Consider the following 11844-nt stretch of genomic DNA (forward strand, 5'->3'; position numbering starts at 1 on the left):
ACACCTCAAAAGAGGAACTGATTTTTCCCTATGCAGCATTCAGGGTAGGAATAGTTACCCGAACTTCTGCATTTTCTTGTGCCATAAAATGCAATCACCTGTGGACAAGTGTAAATGCCATCTGATCTTTCTAGCCTGAAAGTTTCTAACACATATTTCCTGTATTTAAGAAAAAAAAAAAAAAACAAAACCCAAATACCAATTCCTTTCACTTGCAGTGCACTAAATAGATTTTCAAGTTCTCACATGCACCCTCCTGGTTCATCTCTAGCAGAGAGCGACTATCGTTGAGCTTGTCTCCCATAATAAAAGGCTGTTTAAGTCATAATTACATGTAGGGAAAGAGGTTTTGCATCACAAGCATGAAGGTATTATGATCTATGGCTCTTGGGGAGTAAGTAGAAGGTTTCCCGACTATTGTCTGCTTCTTTAACAGCATACCTTGTTTAGTCTAGAAGACCCTGAGCGAGTAAGGCACCGTGGTTTTACCCGCACGCTAGCCAAACTAATGCTTTTCATAATGGGACTTTGTGCAAGAGAAGAATTGTGCAGAGGTGCAGTTATACAAGAGTTGCATCAAACAGTTTCATTCCCCCACCCCCATCTCCCATAACTCAGGGTGGAGACTCTTATTTGGGAGAACTTCAGATGTGACCCTATTTGGAGCTGTGGGGAAGACCACAGAGACTGTCCAGACATCTTCTGGCTCTGTGGCTTTTGTCAGTGTTGTCACAAATGAATGCTTGTCTGATTTCCCCTTGATTGCGATGTTACAATCTCCCTTCCCAACATTACAGGAGTAATTTGTTTCTTCTCCCAGGCAGACTTCTTGTAGGTAAAAAATAGAATTTCCATTGAAATTAACAATATATACTTTAAAAAATTAACAATGTCTATGTATATATGTAAATTAATTTTCATAAAGAGGCCTATTTAGCCACTAAAAAATTTGCTCTTTCCCTTCTATAGATGAGGCCTGCGCCCTGATATGCAATGTGGAAAGGGAAGGGATCTTGAGAGGTCACTGCCCAGACCCAAGCTCTATTTCTCGGCCCTATTGCCATGTGTGACTTCTTGCCAACACAAATGAGTCAATATGTATCACTTCTGGGCTGGAGTTTTAAGAAGCAGATGTGCATATTCCAATGTACTGTGCTTTTCTCCTGGATTCTACTCGAGTACACTGGGGCTTCAGGACATGGTGGAGCCTCGAGATCTAAGAAGCCTGGATCCCTGTCAACCAAGAACATCTCCAGTGAACTATTACATAGCAGGGAGAAAACCTGTATTGAGCCAGGCCCCTGAAATTTTAAGTTTATTATTCTCCTTCCTCGAGGGACAGAAAACTTTCTTTGTAAATAACCGGATAATAAATATTTTAGCTTTTGTGGGCCATGTAGAGTTTCTGCCTCCTCTACTTCCTCTTCCTTCTTTTTATAACCATAAAAAGTATAAAAACTACTCTTAGCTCATAGGTTATACAAAAACAGCTGGAGGCTTAACTAATACAAACTTTTAATACAAAACAACAACAACAGCAACAAAGGATTCTGCAGTCATTGCCATCTGTGCCATTAACTAGCAGGCCCTGAGTCTTGGGAAGAAGAGCTTTAGGTCCCTGGGCCAACCTTTGCGTGGTGGAGATGGTGCACTGTGGCTTACCCGCTGCGCTCAGGTGCTTCCAAGTCACTGCTCTTCAGATTGGTTCTCGTAAAAGCCAGAATGACTCAAAAGCTGAGGTAGTGCATCAAACTGCTAGAAAAGTTAAACTCCTACAACTGCCAGGGGGCACTTCAGAGTATAACTATGTTACTGCTTCCCTCCCACCCCCTTGGCTTTATCAGCAGCACAGTTGACACTGTTGTTTGGACCCAGGCCAGAGCTAGATCCAACTCGAATCATCCATCAGCAGCTCAAGATCAACTATGGGTCTTGAAGCACAACATGGTGAGACTGCAGGAGGGCGTCTACATTTCCTGGACCCGCCACCACACGGTCACCAGGGTTTCCAGGCTGGATGGTGATGCTGTCAGTCCTGGCACCTTCTGTTCCACCCAAACCTTTGTCTCAGCACAGAACTTAAGACCACCCAAAACTTCTGGGAAAGGCATTATTCAACAACAGAATGGATAAATAAATGATAGATTCTCCTGCGGCAGCTGCAGTGGAAATTTTGAAGAATTTATAATGGTCTGGGGAAAAGCTTATGAGAGTGTTAAGTGAAAAGAGCAGAATTGCAAATTATACACTCAGTGTGACCCTCATTGTCTAAAAGCATAGCTACTTTAAAAACTAACAATGTCTTGAAGTAAATATACCAATGTGTTAACAGTAGTATATCTGAATGGTAGATTAGGAGTGATTTTTTAAAAGCATTCCATTCTGTGTATTTTGGAAATAAGGATAAATGATCTGTGCTGTGTGTGTGTGTGTGTGTGTGAGTGAGTGTGTGTGTGTGTGTGTGTGTGTGTGTGTTTTGTTTTATGATCAAGAAATTTACAAGTATCTCTTCCTGCACAGTCATGGGAGAACCCTGCTGTACAGAGTGAGTTCCCAGCCTGAGTGACTCTGCTCAGAGAGGAATGTGGGTGATCCTGAGGTCCACATTTAGAATAGGAGCAGAAAAGGGAAGAGGAGAGCTAATGGCAAGGGGGTCAGCACAGTTCTTTGGAGGAAACCAGGAGACTGGGAGCAACCTGTTTGCTGTGATCTGTTTCTCCTGGGCCTGCAAGTATTCGACTCCTTTTAGGCCCAGTGTCTTACCTCAAGGTACACCCTGCACTCCTTCCTCGCCGTTGCCTGTCTGTTCCTAAGGCCATGGTACTGGAATCAAAGAAATCAAGGTTCAGGTACAGGGTGTGCCTGTCCTCCTCTCTCACCCTTCCCAAGTGGGCGTGGGAGCAGAAGGCTCCCACACTGTGTTCATGGCCCCACCCCAATGCCAGGTCCTTTCTCCTGCCTCTCATCTTTCTCAAGTGACTATGTGGGGCTGTTCTGTGACTGTCCCCACACAGTTTGTCATTGCCTTTGCTCGTGCACATGTGCTCCTGGAAAACAGTGTTGGTTCTCTGCTGGACACGTGGCTGAGCACAGAATTCATTCATTTGGCCAGTTAACAAATGACCCCTCTGATTGTGTAATTACATCGCTCTAGGTGCCAGAGGCACAAGAGACACCAGGTAGAAAGATTCTTTCTGTCTTGGAGCTGACTTTCTATTGAGAGAGTAAATAAAGATAGATATAATGTTGAGTCAGGCTGTGCTGTGAAAAGAAATACAGACTGAAGAAGGAGCTAGGGACATGGGTGGAAGGTGCCTTCAAGCAGACTTATCAGAGGAAGTTTCTCTGGGGAAGGTTATTTTCAGCAGAAACTGTGATTAGTGAGGGAAAGAACCAAGTGTGGGGACAAGTGTGCTGGCTAAGGGAACAGGAAGCCCAAAGGTCCTGAGTCAGGAACAATTGTGTTTCCATTGCAGTGAAAGACACGGATGTGTAAACAGGTAATTGTGACACTGGGTGACAGACACTTACCACCCAGCATGTATAACTAACATTTATAAATATAGCTTATTTAGTATCTGTGTCCCCTGATAGAAAATAACTGCACAAGGGCAGAGGTGTTTGCATTTCTTTGCTCATCACAGTGTCTCCAGGACCTAAGACAGCTACATGCCCACAGCATGATGGATATTATGTGAATGGAGCCAAGTATTCCACCCTGTCCCTCTGCTGCTGGTTCTGCTGTCCAGAGGCCCTGGGAGTTATTAGGCCCAGTGTTGTTAGGCCTTGGGAGGAGTGTGTTATTTAAAGAGACCACCACACTCACTCTCTACCTAGTTTTGGCTTTGGGATTCAGGCGAGTCTCTGAATGTCCTAGAACTAGGAGATTCTGCTTACCCAGGAGGTGGAGGGTGCTCAGTACCAGACTTCATGTTGGCTGTGATCCACACTCATTCTCCAAGAATCACAAAGTCCCTGGTGGCTTTCTTGATCATGGGCTATAGTTTGGAAGTTTCTCCCTAAGGCCCACATGTTAAAGGCTCATGGTGCTGTTGAGTTGGGGCCTAGTGGAGGGAAGTTCAGTTGTTGGGGCATGCCTTTGAAGGAGGTGTTGGGACCCCAACCCCATTGTTTTCTATTTGCTTTCCAGCTGTGATGAGATGAGAAGCTTTGCTCCATCACATGCTCCACACCTTCAAGTTCTGCCTGGCCACTGGCCCAGAAATGGACAACAAACCATGGGCTCTCACACAGTAAGCCAAAAATAAGAATTTTCTCCTTTAGGAAGATTTATCTTGGCTGGGTGTGGTGGTGCATCTCTATAATCCCAGCAGCTCAGGAGGCTGAGACAGGAAGACTGCAAGTTCAAAGCCAGCCTCGACAATTTAGTAAGGCTCTAAGCAGCTAAGTGAGATCCTGTCTCTAAATAAAAAACAAAAAGGTCTGGGATGTGGCTCAGTGGCTAAGTGCCCCTGTGTTCAATTCCTGGGACCAAAAAGAAAAAAAGAAAGAGAGTTATCTCAGGCATTGTGTTCCAGCAATGGAAAGCTGCTGACCACATCATGCCAGGAAGGAGCTGTGAACGTAGGCTTTTGTGAACACTTGGTATTTAGGAAAATATACACCTGTTGTCTTATGTAATGAGGCCCATCCCTTCAGTGCTTGACCACATCTTTACAGGCCAGGGAACTGGCAGCAAATATTCTGTCTGTGAACTGGTCTGTGAATGTGTAAAACCAGAGCTTTCACAAGTGTCAGGAGCCTTTGCTTTTGTGTCGGACTGATACATATAACCATTGAGCAAGACCCTGACCAAGGACCAAGTTGTAGAGGCAGGGACCTTCTTCTCATCTCAGAAGAGATGAGTTTTTCACAAATACTCAAGTAACAGATCACCTGCACAGTGTATCTGGGGAGTCAAACTGAATTTTCTATAATTTCCTTTATAGGAAAAGCAAGGCCTAAATTTTATAAGTATCACAAAATGAAGAAATTAATAATTATTGAATATGCATTATTCTTGATAGATTAAGTAGAATACTATGGTACAGAAAGCTTAAATGTGCCCAAGACCACACAGCCCGTTAGAGTTGCTTAATTAGTTTTAGAAAATTAGAGAATTAGAGCAGAATTTCTTGCCTCCAAGCAAATAACACTAAAAGGCGGCTTTATTCTGATGCTCACAAATTCCCACTTAGGTTTCCTCTGTCTCTATAAATCTCTTGGATGAAATTACTTCATCTTTGGCTTCTGAGTACCTATAACAAAGCCTAGCACATCATAAACTCAAGAAAAGTTCGTTAATAAACAGAAGCAAAAAAATTTATTTGTCATTAGCACTTTGTGTGAATTAGAATTAAGTCTCAATGGTAACTTTTCCTTTAATGGGAATAGCATATGCACTAATTTTAATGGTTACCATGACTTAATAGCAACTGAATTCTTCCATTTGCTCAATGCATAATCTCTGGAGTTATCTTTGATCCTTCTCCTCTTGCACCTTACATCCAATATGCCATCAAATGTTATTGATTTTACCTGCAAGGGATGTCCCATTTGACCAATTCTTGCCTCTTGCCCTGCTACCAGGGGCAAGCCATACTCACTTCTACCTGGATTGCAGGCACAGCTTCCTATGGAACTCTGAGCCTTAGCACTTGCCGCTCCAGTGTTTCCCAAACAGCAGCCAGAGTGAATCCTATATGAATGCAAATCAGATCACATGGGTCTTATAGGATCCTCACTCCCCACCCCCATCCTGGGGCTTTGCTGACCTCATTAGTACTCTCTTCCCTTTTTGGTGTTTTGACTGAGTAAAGAAATTTGTCTTCGTTTCAGTTTTATTCTTGCCGAATACTATTACTTTGAGTTTGCTTAGATCCTGTGAAATCATTAGTTTATAACGGTTATGCTTACTAGCCATAGTTTCATTTAATTCACTGGTTTTCACCCTGCACAGAAGAAGCTCCTGGGGAGCTCTAAATGGACACCTGTGTCTAGGTCTCATTTCTAAAAATTCGAACTAATTGGTCCTGGAAAGTGGAGATCTGTTTAGTGTCAGTATTTTTTTTAAAACCTCTTTATTGCAGTAAAATTAATCTACTAAAACTACATACAAAGTATACAATTTGATGAGTTTGGACAACTGCACACAGTCATGAAAATCCACCACCACAATCAAGGGAATAAGCACATCTATCACCTCCGAAAGTTTCCTCGTGCCATTTATGTATTTCTTTATGTAGGTAAGAGCATTTGAAACGAGACCTACCCTTTTTACAGATTTTAAAACTGCTTTATTAAAGTACAGCTGATATATGAAAAGCTATAGATATTTAATGCATAAAACTTGAACAAGAGTATTTTTTTTCCCCAAGAACTCCCCAGGGGTACCACTGTGTAGTTGGAACTGAGAGGCACTGTTTACTCCTTGCAAAATAATCTCCTGATAAGATTCTGATCATGAACTTCAACAAAATCATCAACAATATATATTGATAACCCTATTTTAAGCTCTGGGATGGCAGAGACCTCACATGTCTTTTGCACAGTTATGGCTTTAGGATGTAGTGTGGTGCCTGGTGTAAGATTATTACTCAATAAGTATTTGGTCAATGAACAAGGGACCAAGCATTAAAGGCTCACACACCTTGCCAAAGGTCTACAACGGGTAACTGACAAGAATTCTAACCTGCATCTATCTCCAAAGCCAACACTCTAAGCATTATTCTGTATTGCTAGACCCTTATCCTGAGAAGAAGATAAGAGGTAAGATGAGGAGATTGGTGACATTGAAGACAGATATTTTTCCCATTTCACAATTGCTGGGGTTTTGACAAAAATAATGTTTCTTTGTTAAAATGAGTTGGAACTCATATTGAAGATATCCAGGAATATTTGGCGAGACCATAGCTATTAAGCTATTATGGTGAGACCATAGCTATTATTAATAAAATAAATTGAGTTGAAGGAGAGGACTAGTGATTTTTTCCCCTTCTATTAGACAGACCCATATTGTATTTTAGGGCCAAAACAAAACATTCTGCCAAGATTCTGTTTCATAGTAGTTGAACCACAGATCATTTCTAAAACAGCATAAATCTGTGTTTCCTGAGATGAAAGTGTATGCCGCAGACCACAGGTTGACATTTCATAAGTTATAATGTGGTTAGCTTATGCTTTCAAAGTTTGTCTTAAAGATAGGGCTTGCATAACACTACGTGTGTAAGTATGTGAGTGTGGATGAGCCAGAGCCTCGACCTTGGACTTCTAGCCTCCAGAACTGTGTTATTTTAGCTACCTAGTCTATGGTATACAGCTGGATGGCCCTCACCGACTAATAACATCTTTGGAAGAGATTAGGGGCTATAAAGACATACAAATATATATTTCTGTCAAATTTGCCTGTCTCTTCTACTTACCAAAGCCTTTTGTTGAGGTTCATTATCAGAACCTTAAATGGAAAACAATTTCAGAAACCAGCATGGAATTTATATGAAACCAGTTTTCTAAAAAAACCAGATGATTGCCATCTATGAGTTAACCTTTTTGAATGGAGTTAGAATATTCCAGAAAGGTAATAACCCAGCAGGCCCATGGAAAACTTTGGGTTGATTCCCTCCCATGGATAAATGTGTACTTGGTAGGCCAAGAGGACTTTTTCAATAATTAGTTTAAAATAATATAGTGCTTTTTATTCATGCTTAATGACATCCATCAAAACTGCTTAATTTGCTTTAACTTTATTAATTTACTTTAACCTTCTTTGTGAATATATTTTATTCTTTTGTAGTTCTGCCCAAATCTGAGTTTCCGATCTTTTATTTTTTCATGGTTGGAAATCAATTTAAAATAATGGTTAAGAACTCAGGCTTTGTGGGGGTTTCTACTTTGGGGGAGGTTGGAGAAGGACATGAAAGACCTTCTCTCCCAAGGAAAAAGAAAGAAACAACAACAACAAATGTATTTTCTATGGGGATAACGAAGGCCAGTGTTCACACAAGGAAGCCTTGATTAACTGAATTCCAGAGAGAAAGAGCCCTTTATAAATGAGCAGAGAGCCAAGGCTGCCTCTATACTTGGGACAGCTTCCTGGTCTAGCTAAGGGTAGGTCTGACAGAGAAACTTCACAGGGTCAAGGGGAAATGAGCAGGGCCTTAGGCCAAGTGGGCTGTCAGGATAAATTAGAGTCTAAAAATGCCCCAGATGGTGGGGCAGATTACTGGGGCTCAGCAATGCTTTCCTCTGGCCCTCCTGCACCATGAATTTTGCTAAGGAGGTAGCAGTGAAGGAAGGGCTGATAAGCAGAGAGAAAGTACTTAGTCCTATGCATTCCTGTGGTGTTTGGATTCCAGAGCCCTTCCTGGAAAGGTATCCAAAGATGAACCCAAAATAGCCAAGGTGCCCCCAGTTCAGCTACTGAAAACATCCAAAACAGCTATGACCTGGGAAATTGAGAAATATGCTAATCACACATGATTTCCATCTTAATAAAACTGTAACAGGGTGGGAAGAATCCAAGATGGCGGGCTAGAGGGAGGCTGCATTCTGGGTTGCTTCACTATCTGGGATTCTAGTAGTGGGAATACTGTTTCTTTACTAGTGATTAGAGGATCCCTGACAGCTGCTCCGGCGCAGGAATCATGGCCACTGTGACCATGCAGGTTTCCAGGCCTCAGCATCAGCAAAACTCCCAGCCACTTGCCCAAGCAGGACCTCTGGGTGCCAAGCAGGACCACCGGCATCAGTACTTGTGAAGGGTTCCTGGCCGCCCACCCGTGCAGGAATCCCGGCTACAGCTTCCACACAGGACACCCGGCTACTGCACACGTGCAGAAACTCCGGCTGCCACTCCTGTGTGGATGGGGGCTCCCCTGGTTGCCTCCATGATGGGACACTGCAACCACTGCCATAGTCCACTACACACGGTAGCCTGCACCTGGGGACACTGCACAGGGTCTGGAGACAGCTGCCAGCCACAACACTGCATGCCACAGAGCTGCATCTCTGAACACGCTGTCCACTGCAACCGCCTGGCCCCACCAGACCAACCCGACACCCCATTGCTGAAAGGAGCCGCCTCCATCTTGCAACACCTTCATCACCCTGTTTATTTGGGGTAACCTCCAGCTTGGAGCACCAGCTGAGGTTTGGGAGCAAAATCAAGGTACCTATAGTCCCCAACTTCCCCCTCTCCCTGGCAGCGCTAACCCAGCACAGTGCTAGCAGCTATGCAGCTGGTCCATAGCTCACAAAATCTGGTCCTGAACTGCCCAGTACAAAACTGCTCTCTGCAACAGGTGCACAGCCCCCAAAGCGCAGCCCACAAGACCCCCAGAGAGAAAGGTTCCTGACTGGGAAGTTGAAAGGAAGGGGGTGAGTAAGATACAGTTTAGAGACTAAATTAGAGACCAGGAATTGTGAGGTCTACAGGCGATACAAGGAGATCAGACCAGGTGCCCACATCAACGAGTGGGCCCCAAAGGAGATCCTTGGGGTGCAGTCTCCCATCAGGGGCCAGCAAGTGTTATTCTCCATGTCCAGGAGCTCCGCCCCCAAGAACAACCCTCCCACCCTAATAACCTTCACCTTCCTGAGGATGGCAATACCAGCAAACAACAGACAACCTATTGGGTGAGAAGGGAAGCAGGAAAGATACTGATCTTCAACAAAAATAATCCTAGTATTTTTTTTTCCTCTCTCTCTCTTCTCCCACCCTCACATCCCCAAGATTTGTGAAACCAAGTGCTTTTTATGAATTAGGCTGCTGAGGACTGGGATGTCTGAATAGTATATTATAGTTGTGTTGTATATTTTTTATCTCCTATTTTCATAATAGATATTTTATAAAATATCTGTTTTACATTTTTAATTTTTCTTTCTACTTCTGTTTGTTTTTATACTCTATTGTCTTCCCATTTACTTTTCTCCCCCAAATCATTTTCTCTTTCTTTTCCTGCTACTAACCAACTTCTTTTTCATGCTTTCTAAGATCTAATAACTCTATATAATCATGTCCTACCTCCTCAACATATCATCCTACACCTCACCCCTGGTTCTTTGCCCACCATCAGAAACTGGAGACCCTTTTGCAAACCTACTGTTTATATTGTACATAATAATTGAACTTACTATTTCTGTATATTGTAACAAAACCGTAAATGTCTTAATAGCAGCTATTTGGCTTAAGGTTGTATATTGTATATATTGGGATCTGTTAATATTGTTGTTCCCCCTTAAAGGAGAGGTATTGGAATCCCACAAGGACACTATAAGTCTATAGGTAAAAGCTGTAATGCCTCAGATCTGCAGTGCTAGAAGGGAAGACACATGAACAACATGAAAAAACAAGGGAAGAAAATGCCCAAACAAACCAAGATACTACATTATTAGAATCTATGGGCAGCACAACAGGAGAAATTACAGAGAAGTTCAGAATGTACATAATTAAAATATTCTGTGAATTAAAGGATAATATAAGAGACCAAATACAGGCAACAAAAGATCATTTTGATAAAGAGCTACATAAGCAACTACAGGAAGCAAAAGATTACTTCAGTAAGGAGAGAGAGGTTCTGAAACAAAACAGAGGGCTGTGAGGGGCTGCATCTTGCTGCCAATGTGCGGCTGGGCACGGTGTTGGGCGCCGGCCTGCCTTGCCTGTCTTGGGGTGCCCAGGGTAATGGTGGCAGTAATGCTAATGCTGGCAAGCAAGCTGAAGCGGGATGATAGTCTCAAAGGGTCCCGGACGTCAGCCACCATGTCTGACTCCACTCGGAGGGTCTCTGCAAGAGACAAGTTGCTTGTCAAAGATGAGGGTTACTACCAGGGTGGAAAATTTCAGTTTTAAACTGAAGTTCCTGATGCAGACAACATGGTGAACCATTAGGGAGGTGAAATAAAGTGTAAAAGGCCAATGAAGCAATGAAAGTGCCTCCCAAAGTGAAATGCTTGACCAGGATCTGGCACCCCAACATCACGGAGACAGGGGAAATATGTCTAAGTTTACTGAGAGAACATTCGATCGATGGCACTGGCTGGGCTCCCACGAGAACCTTAAAGGATGTTGTTTGGGGATTAAATTCTTTATTTACTGACCTTTTGGATTTTGATGATCCACTGAATATTGAAGCTGCAGAATATTATTTGCGGGACAAGGAGGACTTCCGAAATAAGGTGGACGATTACATCCAGCGTTATGCCAGATGATAAGAGGAGATGATTGCAGGCCCATGGACTGTGTGTCACAGTTTGTCTCTAATGTGAAGCAGCATGAGGTAGCCCTCCTCCCTGACCTCATGCTCCCTCAGTCCCACAGGATTGTCCCAGTCCTGTGACCTTGTCCCGAAGAAGATCATCCTCCTGACCGCCCACTGTAGGCAGGGAATGCAGCATAAATACAGCAGGAAACATGTTTGGGCCTCTGAAGAGTTGTCTGCCTCCCTTAACATGCTCACTTTTCTGAAACTGTGCTGTCTAGGCTGTCGGTGAGACTCCTGGGAAGTTGTAATGGGCCAGCATTGAGGCTAGTGCTTGTTTCCTCTTCCTCAGCAGATCGGTATCCAGTGTCACTTGCAGATTGGCAATAAGAAACCATGGCATGCTATGGTTGGATGCACATTTTCTTAGCTTCTTCAGCAAATGGTGGCCCTCCATAGATGTGAGGCTTCCCAGAGCAGAGTCATTCACTGTAGATCTTACTGAAATGCGTATTTTATTTAATGTAAGTATACTTTGGAACAGATTTGTAATTTGTACAGTTTAATGCTTTAATTATTTTTTCTATTCTCAAAAAAACAAACAAACAAAAAAAACCAAAAACAAAAAAATAAAACAGAAATCTCT

General features: G+C 42.9%; 1 pseudogene across 1 annotated transcript; it reads left to right on the forward strand.

Moving 5' to 3' along the window:
• The first annotated feature begins 10666 nt into the window (after positions 1–10666).
• LOC308657984 (NEDD8-conjugating enzyme UBE2F-like) lies at positions 10667–11432 on the forward strand (annotated as a pseudogene). The gene is made up of 2 exons: positions 10667–10876; positions 10930–11432. The product of its transcript is annotated as an NEDD8-conjugating enzyme UBE2F-like (transcript).
• The last annotated feature ends 412 nt before the right edge of the window (positions 11433–11844 follow it).

Source organism: Spermophilus citellus (genome assembly GCF_964194105.1).
Source record: "Spermophilus citellus genome assembly, chromosome: 10".
In the NCBI taxonomy this organism is placed as follows: Eukaryota; Metazoa; Chordata; class Mammalia; order Rodentia; family Sciuridae; genus Spermophilus; species Spermophilus citellus.